We start from the raw sequence: 23653 nt of genomic DNA, 5'->3' as shown, positions 1-23653 counted from the left end.
ATTTAATTGCTTAAAAGAGATAAAAATTAAGAAAAGAATTTACCTTGAAATATTTTTAATGTACATGTAATGTCCGTTTGCACCTTATTCCAAAAAAATCATATTGATATGAAAAGGCTTTTCCACTTCCGATTGAAAAAGAGGTCCAATTATTTCCCTCGTCTCTTCATTATATCCGAATACGTTTAAACTCATATGAGTATTCTTCTTTAAAAAATTTTTTATACATTTTTTTTCAAGGGGGAAAGTCAAACCTGTGAAATCTAATATTATTTCATCACTTATACGAATTATCTCCAGCGATATATCAATATTATATGCCGAACATCTTTGCGGCCTGTTAACAATTTTCAAGGCAGAAATCAAAGCCCTTTTTAAACAATATTGATCATTTTCGTTACAAAAGTTAACTATTACTTTTAAAGATGAGCCAGCCATCGGTGTATAATGATTCACATTCATTTCCAAGCGAATCAATTTTATAAGAGACCATCCATTCTCTCTCTCTTGAAATTCTTGTGTTTTTGAAATTATTTCCATGGTATGTTCATGGAAGATATTTTCTAAGTCAGAATCTTTATTCATGATCGTCATTATACCCGTTACTCGTAGAGTAAAAGGGTATACTAGATTCGTCGGAAAGTATGTAACAGGCAGAAGGAAGCGTTTCCGACCCCATAAAGTATATATATTCTTGGTCAGGATCCCTAGCCGAGTCGATCTAGCCATGTCCGTCTGTCCGTCTGTCTGTCCGGATGAACGCTGAGATCTCGGAAACTATGGGAGCTAGGCTATTGATATTTGGCGTGCAGATTCCTGAGCTTCTTACGCAGCGCAAGTTTGTTTCAGTAGAGTGCCACGCCCACTCTAACGCCCACAAACCGCCCAAAACTGTGGCTCCTACAGTTTTGATGCTAGAATAAAAATTTAAACAGAAATGTAATGTTCTCATGAATACCTATCGATTGACCCAAAAAAAGTTTGCCACGCCCACCCTAACGCCCATAAACCGCCCACAAACTTCAAAAAATCGTAAATATGAACGTGGATATCTCGGAAACTATCAAAGATAGAGAATTGGGATTTTAGATTTAGATTCCGTAGCCTTATACGCAGCGCAAGATTGTTACGCGAATATGCCACGCCCACTCTAACGCCCACAAACCGCGAAAACCTGTGACGCCCACAATTTTTATGCTATATAAAAAATTTTAACTGAAATGTATTGGTCTCGTCAATACCTATCGATTGGTCCAAAAAAATTTGCCACGCCCACTCTAACGCCCACAACGCTTAAATCTGTATACCGCCGGTATGGTGCGCATTTTCTTCTCGCTTTGCTACTTGCATATCTCTATTTAGCTGAGTAACGGGTATCTAATAGTCGAGGTACTCGACTATAGCGTTCTTCCTTGTTTTACTTTGAAACTTTTCAAAGTCTACTTTTGCTGAAGTATAACTTTCTAATAGAATGCTGAGATGAGGTAGCAGGGACAATCCAGCTTCACTCAAGAAACTCTCAGGTAAGATCAAGTCCGATCCATCGTTTACATGCATGTGATGTAGTATTCTTCCCTTGAAATTTTTTTGACTCTTCCGTCAAGGGGTTGAATTGCATTTCGCTTATGCAACTCCGAACGGACATGATTTGCCCACTTATTCTTTAGCAGGATTGACAAAACTGATTTTGGTTATTCATTTTATTTTATTCTTTTTGTTTTTCAGTCGTCATCTAGCTTTCTTTGCGTCCAGACGTGCTTAAATTCTCGCTATGTTACTTCCCCGCTGTCCCGAGTGCAAAACCGATGTTACATTGGCCCAGCTTCGCGCTTCGGATGCTGTTCGCTGCTCTTCTTTGTGCCGTCGCGCCTATCATACTTCTTGCGTAGCCCTACCGGATGATGTGCTCAAACTCTTATTAAATCCAAATATACTATGGCAATGTGATAGCTGTGTGGTTGCGAATGATTCGCATTCTAAAATAGATGAATTCGATGAAAAATTGAAAGCCCTGGAGCGCTTATATCAGGGCCTTCAAAATAAATTCATGGAGGCGTTCCCCCCTAAAGATGATGCATTGCATCAGAATGTAAATCCGAAACCTCGTCTACCGAGGCCTACCAACGTAGCTGCAGCTCCCCTGTCATATGCGGCTGCTGCTGCTACGGCTTCCGCGGTCGTTGACCCTTCTAATCATGCTCTGGATATGGAGAGAGGAAATTTCATACAAGTACGAAATAAGAGGAGAAGGAACAACAACAAGCCCAATAAACATGTTGTTGGAGTGGCTCCTAATGCTGAAGACCTTCATGTTTTGCCGACCAAGAAATTTTTGCATGTCGGAAAGTTTGCAACTGATACAGATCCGAATGCTGTTTTAAAATATGTGTCCACCAAGCTTAAGGTGGATGCTAGTTCTCTCACTTGTGCAAAGCTTGTAAAAAAAGATGTCGACGTTCAAACTTTAAAATTTGTAAATTTCAAGCTTGGTATCCCTGATCAGCTTTACGATATAGTCTTCAAAAACGATTTCTGGCCGAACTCAGTTAAGGTCAAAAGATTTACTCATAGAGAGCGGGCCACTGTGGTAGGGGATGGAATTTTATCTAATTTGCCGGAGCCTGGACCAACTTCATCATCAAGTCAGCCGTCAAAAAACCCCTAGTGTTCGACGCCACTGGCGTCGATACTTTTGCGGGACATCGTCTGCAAGCCTTTCCTCATTTGTCGGAGTCGTTTTCGCAACAACATCGGCAGCTGCTTGCGTTTCTCACTGCGCTCTCTTCATCTTCTGACTCTCTCCTAACGCACCATCAACAACATCAGCCGGAGCTTTTGTTGTCCACTTTGTGCGACATTCGCCGTCCGCCTGGCTTGAATATCGGCACGCTCCTCGGAGTTGCGCTCACATCACTTTCCGTGGCTCTCCTGATGCTTCATCAACAACGTCAGCCGGAGCTTTTGTTGTTTGCTTTGCGAGACGTTCGCAGTCCACCTGGTTCTAATATCGGCGCGCTCCTCGGAGTTGCGCTCTCATCATCTTGCGCCTCTCTCCCGTTGCACCGTCAACAACATCAGCTGGAGCTTTTGTTGTCCGCTGTGCGCGACATTCGCCGTCCGCCTGGCTCTAATATCGGCGCGCTCCTCGGAGTTGCGCTCTCATCATCTTGCGCCTCTCTCCCGTTGCACCGTCAACAACATCAGCTGGAGCTTTTGTTGTCCGCTGTTCGCGACATTCGCCGTCCGCCTGGCTCTAATATCGGCGCGCTCCTCGGAGTTGCGCTCTCATCATCTTGCGTCTCTCTCCGGAAGTACCTAGAAAATCGGGTGGATTCTTACTCTTCATCGCCTAATAGTCATGCGCTCTCCGTCTCTACCTTTCTGACGTTCGACTTTCTACAACAACTCTCTCAGAGTGCTACCTCTGAAGGTGCTCTTTGGAGATGCTTTCGCCATCAACAACAACAATGGACTGCGGCTGCTGTAGAACGTTCTCGCTCATTATTACCAGGAGTGGATTCACCTGCGTGCAGTTATATCTTGAATGCTAATATTGACTGCCCACCTAATATTTGGAGCGCCGATCACCAGCCTATTCGTATCCGTACCACTACTTTACTGAAGGTTCTTACAAATAATTTTATTAATTATGATAAAATCCCAGCGAGGCCTCTTACGGATTCGGGCCATGATGCTGGACCAGTTATTGATAGCATGACCATGGATGACCGGATATGCGCTAACAATACAAATTTCAATATTTATTTTCAAAATATCGGTGGTATGCGTACGAAAGCTCAATCCCTTTTCCAGGCAACGTCTCATGGTGATCATGACGTCATCATTTTTGTTGAAACCTGGCTCAACATGGATTTCTTCGATAATGAATTCTTCGATACAAATCTTTATCATGTGTTCCGTAAGGATCGAGATTCCGTTAAAACACGATGCTCCAGAGGTGGCGGAGTTTTAATTGCTGTGCGGCGTGAGCTGCGTTGCATTGCTATTTGTCTCCAGAACGAGGATTCTCTGCTCGACCAACTCTGTGTATCTCTCGCTGGTCCGATGGAAACAATTTTCCTGACAGTATCATACATACCCCCAAGCAGCAGTTTTGATTTATATAAAGCGCATGTTGACAACATTGCCCACCTATACCAGGAGCTGGAAGATGGCCAATATATATGTGTTTTGGGCGACTTCAACCTATCTTCGCTCGTGTGGGCTCATGATCTTGAGTCTTCAGCAATGGTTCCCAGTAATCTGCATCTTCCTCATGAAATCTTAGTCATCGATGAGCTTCTTAGTATGGGATTAGTCCAGATTAACCATGTTTTTAATAACTTAAATAAGCTTCTAGATCTAATTTTTGTACACCCTGATTTATGCCTTACTCTATGCTGCAGCGATAATCCGCTAGCCGCGTGTGATGCTCATCACAAGCCCCTATTAATCTTAATTACTTGTTATATTTTCTCTCCAAATAATTCTCGCTTGCCTCTTACCTATATTAATTCTAGCAGTTTAGATTCTATCCGTAGTGATATTTCTAATATCAGATGGGCGGAAGTCCTCTCGCATGCGGATGTGAATACAACCTATGAAGTTTTTATATCTTTTCTCTCTACTATTATAGGCAGATATGCTAAAACTAGAGTTCAAAGTTCTTATAGACTACCATGGTACACACAAGGACTAAAAAAATACAAAAATCTCCGAAATAAATTCTATAAGCGCTACATAGAAAGCGGTGAAGCTGCCGACTTTGATCGGTACAAACAACATAAGCGTGAGTTTGAGTTCCTCAATAAATTCTTATACAGCCAATATATTGCTGATATAGAGTGTAAACTAATTACCAATCCTAAGTCATTCTGGCACTTTATCAATTCTAAACGTACAACCTCCTACTTTCCTTCCCATATGTCATATGAAAGTCTTTCAGCTTCTTCTGATATTGGGGTCGCTAATCTATTTGCTAAGTACTTTGTATCTAACTTTGAACCGAGCTCGCTGTGGAATGACGATGATTCACTCGGTGCCATTGCCACGATGCTAAATATTGGGTGCTTAGATGTTACTGATTTGGACTGTCATATGGCGGCTGAGAGTTTTAACGACTCAGGAAAATTAGACTGCGATGGCCTTTCTCCATTTATTTTGAAAAACTGTATAGGTGTTCTTTGTGAGCCCCTAAAAATGATCTTCAACAAGTCTCTTTCCACTGGCGTATTTGCGCATAGATGGAAACTTGCCACAGTTTCTCCTATATTCAAGTCTGGTCACAAAAACATTGTTTCAAATTATAGGCCAATTGCAAAGCTAAGTAATGTTTCAAAAATGTTTGAACGAATTGTAGCTAAGCAGCTAACTTTTCTTGCTGGTCGGATCATCAGTCCTAACCAACATGGTTTTATGCCTGGAAGGTCAACTACCACTAACTTAGCTACGTTTAATCTTTTTTGCATCCACTCGTTTATCAGTCATCATCAAGTTGATGTAGTCTACACCGACTTCGCCAAAGCATTTGACAAAGTCTCCCATAATGCTTTATTGGCAAAATTGCAGAAATTGGGATTTCACTCATCAATATTAAATTGGTTTAAATCTTATTTAGATGGGCGGATTTATAGAGTAGAGTGCAATGGTGTTTTCTCAAACCCGTATGTGGCTACTTCTGGCCTTCCTCAGGGAAGTGCTTTGGGTCCGTTTCTATTCATCATCTTCATTAATGATTTAAGCTATTGCATAACAAATTCTGAATTCCTGTTGTTTGCGGACGATCTTAAAATATTTAGGTCTGTGAATTCAATCTCCGATAGTGAACTTCTTCAAAATGACCTAGTAAAAGTGGGAAATTGGTGTTCTCGTAATAAGTTGCCTCTGAACGTGTCAAAATGTTTCTACGTTAGGTACAGCAAACGATTAATTAATGTCCTTAGCTCTTATTCCATTAGTTCCCATGTTCTTTCCTTAAGAAATGAATCACTGGACCTAGGAGTTATGTTTGATACCAAATTTACTTTCATGGATCACATAAACTACATAATTCCAAAGGCATACGCTATGTATGGTTTTGTAAAACGAAATTCCACGCAATTTAAAGATCCGTACACGAAACTAAGCCTATTTTCTTCGTTCATTAGGTCCAGATTGGAATATGCTTCGTTTGTCTGGAGTCCGACTGGAACTACACACATCAATCGTATTGAGCGTGTTCAAAAAAAATTCCTATCTTTTGCCCTTCTTTCTCTAAACTTTAATGACCCGGTTCCCTCTTACTCTGCGAAATGTCGTCTTGTGCACCTTTCTTCCCTACAAGATCGTAGAACAACTAGCGCACTAGTTTTTATTTGTGACCTGCTGTCCTCCAAAATAGACTGCCCTGCATTGCTGAGTAGCATAGGCTTTTCCGTACCTGGTAGGTCTTTAAGGTCATTTGAACCCTTTTTTATTCCGGCATATAGAGCTAACTATGCTTTTAATGAGCCTCTGTGTAGAGCCTTGTTCTACTGGAACAAACTTCCATCTCACATGCGGCTGGACCCATGCTCTCCTAGGGAATTAATTAAGAAAACCCTTTACAATTACCTTTCGTCCCTTAGTATTTAGTTTAGTAATATACAAGTAGCCAGTTAAGGTACCAACTGTTGGCGAAATAAATAAATAAATAAATTCTTTTTTCACGATCACTTTTTCACTTTTACTTAAGCTGTGTTTGACGTAGCAGAGTATCCCACCTCAAGACTATTTTTGGAAGACTAACTATTGTCCTCGATCATTTATAGAGTTTGAAGTGGGCGTGAACGATAATGTTGAAGATGAGAGATGCATACTTAAGATTTTTTTAAATTCAAAAACGTAGGTAATTCTAGTAGATTACATAGACTATTCATTGGTTAGAAGAGTTGAGAAGTATTGATTTTGAAAAATATTTGATATAAGTGTAACCAATAGGACACCATCAAATCGATAAAGGAGACACAAAATCATAGAATAAAGGAGAGTGTTGGTTAGAAGAGGTCGCACATACTTTGCTGCAGGTGGGAAAGGAAAGGTCATTTTTTATACACACCATCATACTCAGGTAGCCAATAGGGGACAGTTTGGAAAAAATCATTTCGAGTTTGGGAAAAAACAAAGATTTTCATTTGATGAATTTCGAGAATGCAGAGGAAAAATCAAAGATTTTCATTTGTTGAATTTCGAGAGTGCATATTTTTGGGGAAGAGGAAAAATCAAAGATTTTCATTTGTTGAATTTCGAGAGTGCATATTTTTGGGTAAAAGAAGATGAAAACCTGTATAAAATTTCCTTATAAATTGTGTAAGCATATTTAAAAGGGTAAGACGAGATTGTTGACTTAGATAGACAACATGCATTCAATTAAAATAAAAAACTTTCTGAATGTATTTGACGAAATTCTGTTCAATGCACACTATGTACGGCTCCAGTTCATACAATCAAAACTCTTTGAATGTGAACGAGGTAATATGAAAACATATATTCACGGAAATCATATGGACACCTGCGTGTGGAGCAATGATGCAGCCACTGAGGGAGTTGATACTTCTGTATGCCATCGAATTTCAGATTACAAAAAGGAAGCACTCAACATTATGAATAAATACTATAATCTAGAAAAAAGAATGAAAATGATTAAATAACATAATAAAACATGTTCGCAATACCAAAATAAATGAATAAATGTATTATTATGCTACAAAATAAACTTCAGACTTTTTATTTCGAGTTAAAATTACAGGTACGGAGAATGGAAAATATTTCCTTGACTGAGATATGTCGGCTACTTGCGAGTTGTTGCGCAGTCGTGATTTCAACCCCTATTATGGGAACGTATTAGAGCTAGCAGTCAGCCGTTAGGTTGTTGGCGTGAGGCCCATGTCAATGTCAATGTCAATGAGCTAGCGCCTTCTTGGTTGTGCATGTGTCCCTTTTATTGAAGTCAGGTAATTGACAGGTGCGCATGTTCGGGTAGCTCTTGCTTGAATCCCGTTTATGACATGTTTATGACCCATTTGTGGAAAGGAGAGTATCGTAGACAATTTACCAGTTAAACGTTCTGGGGTGGAAACAAAAATCTGTATTTGAAAATATTCCACATCTGAGAATAATTAACTTGTGAGATTTATTTTATTGGGGTTCCTTTGATTTCTAAATTAGTTTTACAATCATAGGAAACATTATTCCCCAACATGATCGGACATGTTCCTCTAAGAGAACCATCTTCGAATACTTTTGTCACGATCCAGTTCTGATGGAGAAGTATTGAACAGCAACTGTGTGGCAACTCCGAGGCCAATTGGCGAGTAATTGTGGAACGAAATCGACACGAGCAACGTCAGCTCCGCGAGAACGACACATCGCAACGTACAAATTTCATAAGCCGATATATCTATTCATATTTTGTAATCCATTTGTTTATCATTAAAATACTATAACTAATCACACGAGTTAGTGTAATTATTCACCGTAAGTCGCGCTATCTATTCGCCTTATTCCTGACAAACCAACAGCAACTCACACATTCCCCTATACAACGCCTAAGTATTGGGATGTATGTGACATTCTCAGAAGTGGGATAGTGCGCAATAAGTGAAACCGAGCAAAATTTAATGGACACAACGTAAAGCGAAATTAATACACTATGCCAGGAAAGAACTATTTGACTAAGAAAGCCCTACAACATAAGTGCAGAGAAGCGGGACTCTCGACATCGGGAAACCGCAAAGACATGCTAAAAAGATTAAACTCCCAAAACAGCGACGATGAATACATAAGTGCAGAAAGCCAATCACTTAGAAGGTTGTGGAGCTAGAGAAAACGGTCCGAGAGCTTCAGGAGAGACCTTTTCACCCCTCCGTAATATCATCACCAATCGAAAAATCTGCAACAGTAAACGAAGTTCAGCCAGCAACGGTAGCTATTCAACGAGTCAGAGGCATGATGAAAAACTGCAACAACAAGAAATCGACCTACGATCCAGCGAGATGCATGTGCAAAAATTAACGAATGTCCCAAACGTAAACTTGGCAACGTCTCAATCACAGCAGAACGATAACTACCCAACTCAACCAACATGCTCTTTGCTACGTCACAGCTAAATGTTATCCACCCGACTCAGCCAAACACCGTGCACTTTTCTACGTCACAGAAATTTGCAGACTGTGCTACATCACAGCCAAACGTAAACATCCCGGTAACTTACTCAAACTTTGGAAACTTTGTAACTTCGGGAAACGATTTTAATCAATACAGTACTTTCCCAATACATCAACCGATGTATAACGAGTATCCGTGTGCTCGTGCTGGCTACTTGGATAACAGGATCCCTACTGGCAATGAAAACCATAATCCCTCCTATGGAAACATCAGTGATATTGTCGCGCTGCTTCCGGAATTCTATCCATCGTCTGGTAAATCCTTGAACTCACATCAATTTGTAAAGCGTGTTAACTTCCTTCGTAACGCTTATCGTTGGGATGATCGTAAGGTAATTTTTGCAGTCCAACAAAAGATGCTGGGTACTGCTCGTTATTGGGTAGACTCTACGGATCAAGTATTTCAAACATGGCCCCAGTTTACTGCAAGATTTTTAAATGACTTTCCATGTTTTAGCAATCCGGCTGACGTTCACCTTAAGATGTCAAAAACGCATAGAGATTCCACCGAGTCACCGTCAGATTATTTCTACAAGATGCTAGCCTTAGGTAAAAAGGGTGAGCTACCAGATTCAGCAATTTGCACACACACTATCAACGGGATTAACGACTACGATTTAAAGAGAAAGGTATCCAACAGTTATGTTTCGTGTAACGAACTTCTACGCGATATTCTTGCATACTCAGCGCATAATATCATAAAGCATAACGCCAGTCAAATGTCAAACAAACGGGATCTTAACGTCAGCCTTCATTAGCCGAATTCATCCTTGGTTACAAAACGTCCTTTTAACGATAAAGTCGAAGTATCGGTTAAATGCTACAATTGTCAGAAGGTTGGACATTATTCGTCGAAATGTCCTGAGCCCCAGCGCAAGCCTCGTTGCACGCACTGCAATCGCACAACACACGATTCTGCCAGCTGCCCCGATAACACAAAAACAGTTCAAAAATTAATAAAATTGACTCTGATTCTGATTCGGAAATCTCCAAATTGATCTCGGTAAACGGCAATGAAACCGTCGCATTCGTAGATCCAGGCAGTACGCGAACGCTAATTCGTAATGCATTCGCCGAAAACGTAGGTGTTCTACAACGATGTGCTGTTAGGTTAGGTTAGGTAGGAGTGGTTGGAGACTAGATATTAGTCCCCTCACTTAGGCCACAATGGGCCCCTTGTGATACCACATGATCTTTGAAAGATCCGTTTCCCTAGCTCATGGGTTATCTGCTTTCGCGAAGTATTCTGTTCTTCTCAAGAAACATAATAGTTTTTGAATGCTTACGTCCTGAATGGACGCAAGGTTCGGAAGAGTGTAGCTACCTAGGGTTTGAAAGCGCTTTAGGTTATGCGCCGGGCAGAAGCATAGGAGGTGCTCGATGCTCTCCTCTTCGCCTATCTGTTTGCAGCTTCGGCAGAAGTCGTGGTTTCTTAGACCCAGCCTTTTCGCGTGAGTCCCTATAAGACAGTGGCCCGTGAGGGCATTTAGGAGAGTGGAGATGTCCTCCCTGCTACATTGTTGGAGAGTTTTTGTTCTTTTCGTGTTGGAGTTCCAACGGTTGTTGGAAATTGTATACAATCTCTGCCTGAGATGGAGCTTGCAGGTAGCCATGGGCATACCTACCGTGTCCTTGTCACGAAGGATATCGGCGGTTGTCCCCTGTTTTGCTAGCTCGTCTGCTATGCAGTTGCCCTCAATGTTGCGGTGTCCAGGCACCCAGATGAGGTTGATTCTCAGATGAGTGGCCATCTCGTTAATAGATTTGCGGCATTCAGAGATTGTTTTTGAGTTCGTTGTGTAGGAGTCGAGGGCCCTGAGGGCTGCTTGACTGTCCGAGAAGATGAAGATATCTATGTCATGATGTTCAGACGTGTTCAGGTGGGTAGTGGCTTCCTGAATTGCCATCACTTCCGCTTGGAAATAACTACAGTGGTCTGGTAGGCGGAATGAGACTTTTATGCCTAGTTCGGGGAAAAGACTTCCACACCTGTTTGGGAGTTAAGCTTGGAGCCGTCAGTGTATATGTTGACGGCGTTTACGAATTGATGTGGGAGGTTGTCCCAGTCTGTACGGGTGGGAATATAGATCTTGTATCTTCTTTCGAAGTTGACTATGGGTGGAACGTAGTCTGTATTACGTGGTAGGGGTGAATGTTTTGATAGGATATTGGAGTGACCCGTGGGGCCAGTTGTCCATGCCGCTGCTTCACGGAGCCTCAGCGCTGTTGCAGATGCTCAGCTTTTGGCAAGTAGGTCCAGGGGTTGGAGATCGAGAATTGTGTTTAGTGCCTCAGTGGCGGTAGTGCGAAGCTCCCCACTGGTGCAGAGCTCTGCGCTTCTTTGGATCTTGTGAAGGATCCGGAGGTTGCAGTTCTTATCTAGAAAAGGCCACCAAACGATGTTTCCGTAGAGGAGAATGGGCCTGACTATTGCAGTATATAGCCAGTGAACTATCATGGGGGAGAAACCCCACTTCCTCCCTATGGCTTTTTTACAAGCGAAGAGGGCTATGGCCGCTTTGCGTGTGCGATCTAGGATGCCAGCCGTCCACCGGGAGAGGGTGGATAGGGCTGTCTCCATTAGATTGCAAAGGGTTTGTGGGAATTTGCCCTGCAGTAGGATAACTACGTCATCCGCGTAGGCTACCACTTTTGTGCCCGCCTCTTCTAGAAATGATAGCAGTTGGTTGACCACTACAACCCATAGAAGAGGTGAGAGTACGCCCCCTTGTGGGGTTCCTCTACTGACGTTCCTGGTCGAGTGGGCCGATCCCATAGTGGAGTTTACTACTCTGCTGGTTAGCATGGTGTGTATGAGTCCCACTATGGGCCTCTCAATGCCCAGTTCAGTCAGAGCACCAGTAATCGCCGTTGGGGTGACGTTGTTAAAGGCGCCTTCTATGTCTAGAAACGCTGCAAGAGAGTATTCCTTATTGCGGAAGCCTCTCTCTATACTGTACACTAGAGAGTGGAGGGCGGTATCGGTTGATCTACCCTTACGGTACGCATGCTGTGCGTCAGAGAGTAGGCTATGGTCGATGGTTAGTCTGATATGGGTGTCAATTAGTCTTTCCATGGTCTTCAGCAAGAAGGAAGAGAGACTAATCGGGCGGAAGTCCTTTGGGTTGGTGTGGGAGGGCTTGCCGGTTTTCGGTATAAAAATTACCTTAACGTCCAGCCACCTTGTTGGAATATGGTTTAGAGCAAGGCAGTCGTCGAAGATGGCTGTCAGCCAGGGAAGGGACAAATCTAGTGTCCGTTGTAGTTGGGCCGGGAAGAACCCATCTGGGCCAGGTGATTTGAAGGGCTTAAAAGAGTTAACAGCCCACTGAATGCGGCCAGGATTTGAAATGTTGTCAATACTCTGGTCGTCTAAATTCTCCTCTATGTGGAGGTCCTCCACTACATGGTTGTTCTTAGGGAAGTGGGTGTCTAACAGTAGTTCAACTGTTTCAACTGTTTTCCGTCCAGCTGTCAGCATTGGTTTTAAGATAGCCAATGGTTGCTGGAGCTTTAGCTAGAATTCTTCTGAGTCTGGATGCCTCCGCAGTAGATTCTATTCTACTGCAGAAGTTAGCCCAAGCTCTTCGTTTTGATATTCTAATTTCCTTTTTGTATAGGCTTAGTTTTGTATGATATAAATTCCAGGAGGATTCGCTATTGTTGTATTTAGATCTATTGAAGTAAGTTCTACACTCTCTTTTAAGGTTCGCCAGGGTTGCGTTCCACCAAGGGGGTTTGTGCTTTGTTTTGACTGTTCTGCTTGGGCAATCCCTTTTTATGGCCTCACCGCAGATATCAGTAAAAGTGTTAACTAGGTTATCTAGTTCTTGACGGTTGCGTATGTGTGTCGGAGGAGCGTGTAAGTTCCTGTTGAGGAGATTTTTGTAGTAATCCCAGTTGGTTAATCTTAGATTAGTGATGTTCTCGGCGGGAGGACAGTCTAGACTTATTGTAAATTCTATGTACGATGTGCTGTTACTCTGAACGGATTTGTTGGTGGGAAATTCCTTTGCACACAGAAACTTTTTGTGAAAATTGTGATTGACGATTCTGATTACGAAGTCGAAGTTTTGGTCGTAGAAGATAAACTAATAACCGAAAATGTACTTTTGGGTAAGGATATTCTTTGTCGCGATGGAAACAAATTGATCATCCTCGGTAACGAGTGTTACGTAGAGAACATTCGAGAAATTAAAACGAGCCAAGAGCGTTCCTCAGTTGAGAATGAACTCATAAACGGATTGATATTGGAAAACGCCTCTTGCTTTGCGGAGAAAGCTAATGAGCTCGGTAAATGTTCTCTAACCAAAATGGAAATAACTTTATCATCAAACGTTCCGTGCTACACGAAGCTCTACCGGACGCCTTTTGCACTTAGACCTGTCGTCGGTAATATTATCTCCGAGTTACTCGATAGTGATGTCATTCGTCCTTTGGACTCTCCTTATGCATCTGGAATTGTCGTCGTTAAAAAACAGAATGGTGAGCATCGTCTTTGCGTCGACTACCGACGTCTCAACAGTATAACCGTCAAAATACCGTTTCCAATGCCAAATCTGGAGGAACAATTTGCCCAATTAGCCGGGAATGCCTATTTTTCTCAGCTGGACTTGCGTATGGGATATCATCAAGTCGAGGCTTGCGAGTCATCCAAACAATTCACAGCATTTGTAACTTCAGACGGCCACTTCGAATATAACACGATGCCGTGCGGTCTCGTCAATGCCCCAGCAGTTTTTCAAGCGGTCATGAACAAAGTAGTCAAACGCATGGAGCCAGGTGAGGTACTCGCATATTTAGATGACGTCATAGTTCCCAGCAAAACGTTTGATGACGACTCGAAAAATTCTTTCGAATTCTTAAAGAGAGCGGCCTCACACTTTGCTATGACAAATGCAAGTTTCTTCAATCAGAAATAACTTTCTTAGGCCATATTGTCAACAAAGATGGTATCACTCCTGGCGAAAACAAGGTGAGCGCTATCAAAAACTTCAAAGTTCCCAATAACGTAAAGGATGTCAGACGATTTTTGGGTCTAACAGGATTCTTTCGAAAGTTTGTTAAAAACTACTCCTTAATAACAAGACCCCTTACACGATGTTTGCGTAAATCAGACCAAAACAGTTTTGATTGGAGAAATGACCAGCAACGGGCTTTTAACGAGCTAATCGACAAATTGTGCTGTGTTCCTGTTCTGGTTCTGTATGACTTGGCAGCACATCATGAGGTACACACAGATGCTTGTGCGATCGGACTAGCAGGAGTCCTTTTGCAATCTGAAGACAAAATGAATTGGCGACCTGCCTACTATTTTAGTAGGCACTGTACTGACGCGGAAAGTTGATACCATAGCTATGAACTCGAGACGTTGGCCGTCGTAGAAACACTACAAAGGTTTAGGGTATACATTCTAGGAAAACCCTTCCGACTCGTTACTGATTGTTCCGCAATCGCTAAGGTAAAACTCAATAAAGAATTAATCCCGCAAGTCGCTCGTTGGTGGATTAAAATACTGGACTACGACTGCGAATTTGTTCATCGTGATGGCAGTAAAATGGCCCATGTGTATGCCGTGAGCCGCGCTCCCGATTGGCCTCCTGGAAAACCCTTACAAGAAGTAGTGCGCACCATAATTACGGACGTCGATGACTGGTTGTTAACTATGCAGCTTCAGGATGAGGCCTATGTTCAAATATTTGCTGTATTGAAAGGACATCGTACCGGAAATCAGCTAAAGCAACTTCAAGCTGATTACGTAATCAAAAATCACCGTCTATATCGCAAGGCCGAAAAAGGAATAGCTTTCGTTGTACCAAAGAACGTGAGGTGGCGCATTGTTAAGATGTGTCATGATGATTTTGGACATTTCGGACAAAACAATCAGACGAATTCAACAAAAATTCTGGTTCCCAAGAATGCGGAAATACGTGAAAGAATATATCTCAACATGCATTCAATGCTGCTACTACAAATCCAAAGGAGGCAAGCCCGAAGGGTGCATGCATTATAATGACACCGATCCAGTACCATTTCGCAGGCTACACATTGATCATTTGGGACCGTTTGTTCGAAGCAAACGCGGAAATACCCATATACTAGCCATATCCGATCCTTTCAGTAAATATCTGATTGTAAAGGCAGTTAAAAACACAAAAACCTTTCCAGTGCTGAACATTTTAAATTAAGTTTCTAGCTACTTCGGTCTGCCAACGATAATAATATCCGATCGTGGAACAGCGTTTACCTCGAAACAATTTGAAGAGTACTGTAAGCACAACCAGATTCAACACATTAAGAACGCTGTGCGAACACCTCGTGCAAATGGACAAGTCGAGCGAGCAAACCAAAATATTCTCAACTATGTACGCGCCATGAACGACAACTCGAAGGATTGGGATCTTACTTTACACAATCTTCAGTGGAGTGTAAACTCCCAAAAGAAGGAAACATCAGGATTCAACCCAATTGATTTGGTGTTTAACTTTAATCCTATTGACGTCGTCCAGAATCATCTCACAGCAGCTATACACGCCGATTTGGAAAAAGACGAGAAGGAATCTTTCGTCGACAACAGAAACCAACCGCTCGTCAATATTGCAAGCGAGCGAGCTAAATGGAAACAACGGTTTGACACGAAACACGCTAACCCTTCTATCTACTCCACAGGTAATCTTGTAGTCGTTGAAAACGAACCAGCTGCTACAGGCGAGTCGTGAAGGCTCGAACCACGTTACCGAGGACCCTATATCGTCGTCAAGGTCCTTGGAAATGATCGTTATGTAATCGAAGACATCCCAGGTATTCAGGTTACAGGACGTAAATACAGTTCTGTCTATTCCTCCGACAAAATCAAGCCGTGGTGCTCCAACATCCCTGAGCTGGATGTTCCCGACGATGACGATGATCGAATCGAGGACGATCCGAATGCAGGATTGGCCGAGCTGTCACGATCCAGTTCCGATGGAGAAGTATTGAACACCAACTGTGTGGCAACTCCGAAGCCAGTTGGCGATTAATTGTGGAACGAGATCGACACGAGCAACGTCAGCTCCGCGAGAACGACACATCGCAACGTACAAATTTCTTAAGCCGATATATCTATTCATATTTTTTAATCCATTTGTTTATCATTAAAATACTATAACTAATCACACGAGTTAGTGTAATTATTCACCGTAAGTCGCGCTATCTATTCGCCTTATTCCTGACAAACCAACAGCAACTCACACATTCCCCTATACAACGCCTAAGTATTGGGATGTATGTGACACTTTGGGTGTGCGACCTTTCACACGTGCACAGCAACACCTGTGATAATGGGGCAAAAGGGTACGTGATCACACCTTTCCCCAAGAAGATCGGTAATGTTCCTCTTAGATAACAACCTTTGGATACTATGGTTATGCGACCTTTCTTACGTACACGTTTTTCACCTGACTATTAATTGCACATAGTGAGGGGAAGGATAGATGATCAATATTGTCACATGGGGATGTGGGGGCGATGGGGGCAATTAATTTTACTCTTTATGGTCATGATCGTGACGTTTTATTGACTTCAAAGTCCTTTAAAATCAGTTAATTTATAGAATTATGCTAATTGTCCTAGAACCCGCATATGTTAATGAGGGGGGAGGGGGCCGGGGGCCATTAATATGCTAATTGTCCCAGAACCCGTATTGCCCTACTACTCCCCTCTTTAATATCTCCGTGTCAACATGGTTTTGTTAAGCGAAGATCGACCACCATTAACAAAAATTTGCACACAGACGTTATATATACAGATTTTAGTAAAGCTTTTGACTCTGTAAACCACTCTCTTCTTTTATTCAAATTAGATCCGCTCGTGTTTCCGAATAATCTGTTAACTTGGATTTCAAGTTATTTGAATGGTAGATCTCATAGGGTTTTATTCAAAAACGCTGTTTTTAAAATAATCAACGTGATATCTGGAATGCCTCAGGGCAGTCATTTAGGCCCTTTGCTGTTTACTCTGTTTATAAATGATCTTCCCTTTATCGTAACTCAATCTCGTGTACTAATTTATGCTTATAATGTTAAGCTTTCTTTTTCATATAATAATATTGAGTCTGGTTTCTGCTTGCAGTCAGACATTAATAGGTTCTAGGAATGGTGTCAGTACAACCTTTTGAATTTAAACTATCTTAAATGCAACGTTATGACTTTTAATAGGGGTACGCCAACGATCTTCAGAACATGTCCCTGGTCCGAATATACTCAGTAGACTATTGCGAAACTACTACCCTATCAACCCAACCACGATGTTCAGCTAATTTTAGTCAGCACGAGACCTTTCGAGTTCTTTCTAATAATTATAACAACCTATATTATTTAATTTGTTTCTCAACTTGTATCCCTGTATTAAAAACTAAAATCTTAGCTCATTAGCTTTAGTCTTAATGATTTATGTTTTGTTCTGTCTTTATTTGTTCTATGTACCTCCTCGCGAACCGTATTTGCCCGAAATAAAAATGGGCCCGCTCGTAACAAGCACGTGCTTGGTGTCGGTTGGGCCACTTGTTTTTACTGCTCTTAGTGGATCAACGTTCAACAATAATAATTTTGTGGTTAAGCTCGTATCTTTAATTACGGCTTGATGTGGTAAATAATACTTACCTTCTGCGTTTCCCTCAACCATATGCCCTAAAGACTTGCATTCTGTCATGAACTTGCAGTACTGTTCTTTTAGGCTTGGTTTTTAAATTCATTTATTCTCCAAATTTAAAAATCATGCTATGGCTTGGCCTTTAAATTTGCCTAAGGTTTGGTCTTCCTTAAAAGGCATCTTTACAACATATCGTCCCGAAGAGTCTATGTGTGTTGTTTTCGTGAAATTTTTTTCACAAATATCGGACTCCAAATCTTCCTTACTTTTTTCTTCCAATTCCCAAAATCTTTCCAAATTCTTCTTCTCTTCTCTACCGTGGTCGCAACAACCGTGTTGCTTCCTTTTGATTTGGTGCCTCCAGACACTCTCCAACCAAAGTCTATCTTTATTACTCCTTTCTGAAAAAGTTTATCATATAAGTCGGCTCCTATAAATAAGTCTACTCGACCTGTCTTGTAAAACTCGGGATCGGCTAACGGGTAGTTTTGCCATCTCGTTTTATCAATATTTAATGAGCACATTGGTAACGCTTTCATTAATTTTGGGAGGCAACTGCCTCTACTACCAACTCATTTTTCCTTTCTTTTAACGGTTTAATGTTATTGTTTATTATTATTAATGTGAAGAAGCGTGTGGTGCGGTTTTTTGCAATCCAAGCAAAGAATTTCATTTGTGCACTTTTTATTGCTTGAAAGCCTCAGACACTTTAAACAAATGTGTCTTTTTTTTGCCCAGTCATTTCTTTCTGCTGGTTCCATTCCCTTAAATTTATAATATACTGTGTTACATTATGGTCTGGTAAATTACAACGAGATCAATTTTCCTTGTTGCTTTTCTTTTGAAATTCATTTCTCGAAGGTTTATTTTCCTGTTGATTAGAGGAAATGGAGCTGAGTCTTTGCTCTAAGAACTCCATGACATCAGAAAGTGCCTCTATTTCCTTTGTCTTTTTTACATGACTCTCATATAAATTAAGAGAATCTTTGTTAAATTTCCGAAGTATAATGTGGGCAAAAACTGCATCCACATTTTCGGATTCGGATTTAGTTATATAAATTGACTCATTAATGTTGTCAATAACTATTTTAGTTTGCTTATTGCTTTCCAAATTTAAATTGGGTAAATCCAAAAGCCTATTTAAGTGATCAGACAAAATTTTTCTTCTGTTCTCATATCACTTGGTTAGCAACTCCCAAGCAGCTTCATATTTATCTCCAGTGCCTAGCAGCAAATGGGAAACCACGTTATTGGCTTCTCCATTTAACGATGACTTGAGATATGGTGCCTCGGTCCTCTCCTCTCTCATTAAATAGATCCATTCCTTGGAGTCACGAAAGAAAGTGGGTATCTGAATTTTTGGCAGTTTACGTAATTCCTTTGCCTTTACAGCTATAGTTTCCTTAACCTGATTACTATCGTTGTTAAGTCTTTTATCTATAACATCTAAAATGATTTGGACATCTTTTAAGCCAAAAGTTTTAATTTTCCAAAACTGTATTTAATTTTTTCCAAATTAAAGGGAAAAAATTTCGCAATTTAAATTATTAAAGGTTTTCTCGAGATACTTCCTTAAATGCTCCACATTGTTTTCAAAATCATTCTTAAACTTAGCAGCCCTCGAAGTGGTTTTAATTTCGCATATTTCTGCCTTTTAATACTGTATCTTTAGTTTAGCAAATATCATCATCATCGCATCACAATGTTTTGATGTTAAATATTCGTGCTCAACGACACCGATCTTTAGCAAAATACTGTGGTTATAAATAAAACACCTTTTGTAGGTCCACAGAATTTTGAAACTCCTGTTGAGTTAAAAGCACTTTGCCTCTAAAACTCGGATATGATGAGTTAAATCGGACTGCTCTGCAAGAGCTCAATGGTATTGTCGGACAACATTTTCTTAATTTATATATATTTTTATTTATTTATGTACGTTAAGCGAACGAGGAATAATTTGTGTTTCTAACTTATCTGAATTTGGAAGCTTGTAGATGTCGGCGATGCTTGATGTCGATGTCGTTGGTGATACTGTATAATTGATGCTTGCTGCTTGAAGTCGATGATGTTGATGATGCTTAAAGTCGTCCTTGTCGGGGTTGCTGGTCTTTTTTTCTCTTTATTTATAGATGATTTTTTTATTTTTTTTTAAATTTTGTTTTTGTGTTGTAATTTATTGTTGTTTTGTTAGCTTCAGGTTTCGTGCTATTTGGTTTTCTATTTATTTGTTTCTATCTATCTATCTATTTGTTTAAATTGTGTTTATACCCGTTACTCGTAGAGTAAAAGGGTATACTAGATTCGGCGGAAAGTATGTAACAGGCAGAAGAAAGCCTTTCCGACCCCATAAATTATATATATTCTTGATCAGGATCACTAGCCGAGTCGATCTAGCCATGTCCGTCTGTCCGTCCGTCCGTCCGTCCGTCCGTCCGTCCGTCCGTCCGTCTGTCCGTCTGTCCGTATGAACGCTGAGATCTCGGAAACTATAAGAGCTACAATACTGGGATTAGGCATGCAGATTCTTGAGATTCCTGCGCAGTGCAAGTTTGTTTCAGCAGAGTGCCACGCCCACTCTAACGCCCACAAACCGCCCAAAACTGTGGCTCCTACAGTTTTGATGGTAGAATACAAATTTTAACTGAAATGTATTCTCGTCAATACCTATCGATTGACCAAAAAAAATTTTGCCACGCCCACTCTAACGCCCACAAACCGCCCAAGCCTGTGGCGCCCACAGTTTTCATGCTAGATACAAAATTTTAGCTGAAATGTATTGGTCTCGTCAATACCTATCGATTGATCCAAAAAAAAGTTTGCCAAGCCCACTCTAACGCCCACAAACCGCCCAAGCCTGTTGCGCCGACAATTTTCATGCTAGATACAAAATTTTAACTGAAACGTATTGATCTCGTCAATACCTATCGATTGATAAAAAAAAATTGCCACGCCCACTCTAACGCCCATAACGCTTAAATCTGTCTACCGCCGGTAGGTGGCGCATTTCAATCTCGCTTTGCTGGTCCCATTAGCTGAGTAACGGGTATCTGGGCGTTCTTCCTTGTTTATTATTTATAATCACCAGTGTTATTTTGTGGGCATACTAGATTCGTCGGAAAGTATGTAACAGGCAGTTCGGCCAAAGAGCTAGTGGGATGGCTCTGAGGGCGCCGAGCTGAAGTCTACCGAACGGGTCGCAGGTTGCGAATAGCGAGCGCCCTGGTTCTCCAGGGTAGCTACGAATAAGCGTGGAAGTTGGACACGGCCCGGCTACCGCCAAGCCCCCAACACGAAGCGCAAATAAGTAGCCCCGGACAGTCAGCGGGTATCTGCGCCGTAGCAGTACCGACGTCGCGCTTGTGCTGCCGCCTCCGACAAATAGCTCACACACACCCCTACCCACACGCTCTGCACCTACCTCTTCCCTACCCACACAACTCATCTCACCCCGGGCTGGACAAAGGTGTCACTCGTATCGTGCCGAGAGTCAATCTGGCTGGGAGCCCGAGTCATCAAATAACTCAGTCTCAAACGGTGAGCTCAGGCAAGTGGCGACCGCCTGTTCTAATTCAGCCTTACCCGGGTACGGCGGATCTCTGCCCGGGTGGACCTGTCCTTTCTCCGCAGCTCGTGGGAATTAACATGGAGAATTTAACAAATACAAAACTAAAAGACTGCACAAGACAAGAGCCCGACACTCTTATAAAGTCGGAAGTCCTAACCAACGACGAAAGAAAGAGCAAGATCACGGCTCTGACTACCCCAGTCCACGTGACGTCTACCCCTGCCAGGGCCAGCGAACAACGCAGCCGGCTAAGCCCAACTCGCCATAGCGACAAGCCCAAGCCTCCCACCAGCGTAGGTGTGGCTAACCAGCCACTTCAACCTGAGGGTAGCGCTAAGGCCGGTCTCGTGGTGAGTACCAGGGCAAAGGAGTTTAAGAGGGTACCACCTAACCAGGCAGGACCTCTTGAAAGAAGGAAGGCTTCTAGGATCCTCAAACGGCTGGCCACCAATCCGATGCGGGAGGATCAGACATCGAAATTGGATTACCTGAAAATCCAAGAGGACATAGCCTGGGCAAAGGCAATTATCCCAGACTTCGACATCGCTATGACCACCAGCCACAGCAACAAGCGAGAGAGGTCGATGGAGTCAGCTCAACCAGCGAGCAAGAAGGCTAAGGTAACCAACCGCGGCACATGGTTGAGATCCTTTGCGGAAGTGGTAAAGGATCGGAAGATCATTGGTGTCATCGACCAGAGCGTTGAAGGCGGTAGGATCCCAAGAAACCAATGGGGTCTGGTTAGACGGGCCCTTGCATCAATGACCTTGAAAGTGCTGGACGAAAACACAGGCCCGCCACCCAATTGCACAGATGCAGGGTGGTACCAGGGCAATGTAAAGTTGATCGCCTGCGAAGACGAGAGATCGGCAGCACTTACCAAAGTCGGCGAGGTCTACCCCGGGGCCAAGCTGGCAGTTTGTGAGGCTGCAGACATCCCGTCTCGACCGAGAGCGAGGGTGTGGCTGCCGTCGGAACCATCGAAACCAGAGGATATACTCAGCCTGCTGACCAGGTTCAACCCAAAACTTCCAACAGACGGTTGGAAGGTGGTCAAGGTGGAGAAAACCGAGCGAGTCACCATGAGCGTGGTTATCCTCCTGAACCAGGCCAGCTTGGAACCCCTCGCAGCCCAACAACACAGAGTGAACTACGGGTTCGATAAGGTGCAGCTACGCATATACGACACCGATAAGTTGGCGGCAGACAACCTGGCTGCCTGCGCGTCGTACGAACACCCGAGCGACGACGAACCAGATCACGAAGAGGCCACCCTCACCGGCTACGTGTCAACCGACTCGGAGCTGACAGAGAGCCTGAAGCAGCTGTGCACCCAGGACACAACCCGACCAGGGCGCTCTGTTCTCCAGGACATAGCGGAGGAAGCGGAGGGTACCCAGCCCGAACCGTCCCAAAGATGGTGCAGTTTCTGCAAATTAATCTGCATCACAGCAAGGCAGCATCCGCTGCCCTCCTCACCCGCCTGGCAACAGGCAACATAGACGTAATCCTCATTCAAGAGCCATGGATTGTTGGTAACAACATCTGTGGCTTATCAACCCCCCTATACAAGCTTTTTTACACCAAGGACAAGAGTAAAACCAGAACCTGCATTCTTACAAAGTCACACTTTAATACATTTCTTATTCCACAGTTTAGCGAAGGCGACCTTACCACGGTCAGACTGGAGCTAAACGAACACACCCATCACACCATAGCATCATTCTATCTGGCTCACGACTACGAAGGGCCACTACCAAACACCACTACACAAGAACTCATACGCACTCACTCATCTAAGGAACTCATCCTGGGTGGGGACGCTAACTTACACCACGCACAATTGGGAAGTACAAACACCAACGAAAGGGGTGAGTTACTCTACGACTATCTCCTTCAATCAAATCTATTCATCTGCAACAAAGGTAATGACCCAACTTTCATCACTAGAAATAGGAGGGAAGTACTAGACATTACTCTAATATCTGATCCCTTACTTAACCAGCTATACGCGTGGAAGGTGGGGATCGAACACTCATTCTCGGACCACCGATACATAGAATTTACAATAAGTCTAGACTATCCTCCCGCCGAGAACATAACTAATCTAAGATTAACCAACTGGGGATACTATAAAAATCTCCTTAACAGGAACCTACTCGCTCCTCCGACACACATACGCAACCGTCAAGAATTAGATAGCCTTGTTAACACTTTTACTGATATCTGCGGTGAGGCCTCAAAAAGGGCTTGCCCAAGTAGAACAGTCAAAACAAAG

Source organism: Drosophila suzukii, chromosome 2R (assembly GCF_043229965.1).
Source record: "Drosophila suzukii chromosome 2R, CBGP_Dsuzu_IsoJpt1.0, whole genome shotgun sequence".
NCBI classification, from domain to species: domain Eukaryota; kingdom Metazoa; phylum Arthropoda; class Insecta; order Diptera; family Drosophilidae; genus Drosophila; species Drosophila suzukii.
Note: the sequence above shows the minus strand (reverse complement) of the source record.